The sequence below is a fragment of the Aplysia californica genome, unplaced genomic scaffold (assembly GCF_000002075.1).
Source record: "Aplysia californica isolate F4 #8 unplaced genomic scaffold, AplCal3.0 scaffold00770, whole genome shotgun sequence".
In the NCBI taxonomy this organism is placed as follows: domain Eukaryota; kingdom Metazoa; phylum Mollusca; class Gastropoda; order Aplysiida; family Aplysiidae; genus Aplysia; species Aplysia californica.
The window spans coordinates 242,511-243,392 of NW_004798040.1; positions in this window are offsets into that span (position 1 = coordinate 242,511).

Genomic DNA, 882 nt, shown 5'->3' on the forward strand with positions numbered 1-882 from the left:
ACTCTTAGCCCACATTATTCAACCGATTTGAACCCCTTTTTCCACTCATTTTGCGGGTTGGGGGCTTAATTCCATGTGTGTTCAGGACAAATTTCTCCGTCTAGAGATTTTTTTTAATGTAAAAAATCGATATGATAGCACCACCCCGACCCCTCCGGTGTACACTGAGGGCCGTGGCTCCCTCAAACACCGCCACCACAGCTTTCTCAGCTCTCTGAAATCAAAATGAAAAGGGTAGCTTGGCGAAACTAAAATGAAAAGGATAGCTCCGGGAAACCAAAATGAAAAGGATAGCTCTGGGAATCCAAAATGAAAAGGATAGCTCCGGGAATCCAAAATGTAAAGGATAGCTCCGGGAAATCAAAGTGAAAAGGATAGCTCTGGGAAACCTAAATGAAAAAGATAGCTCCGGGAAATCAAAATGAAAAGGATAGCTCCGGGAAACTAAAATGAAAAGGATTGAGTAGGGAAACAGAAATGAAAAGGATAGCTCTAGGAACTGAGAAGGCCTAGACCACCACCCAACACAGTGGGTGTTTGGTTTAGTTTAGTAAGGTTTTACGGCGCTCGCAACTGCATAAGGTCATATGAGCGCCAAGGGGTCGATGTAAACAGAGAACTCCAAACTGGGTACCAGGCTTACTCTGCTCACCTCTCTAGCATCAACAGCACAACGGCTGCTTCGACTATCAAGGCACCCCGGAAATAGAAGCTCACAAGAGAGTGACAAACATAACGTACTAAAGAAGTAAGAGGGAAAATGACGATAGTAAGGATGAGGAATGAACAAGCAGCAGTTCCCCCTATGTTGTCCCGGCACAGTATGAGCATGACATTGATAAATCAACCCATTTACAATTCTGCTGTGCATAAGAACATGTT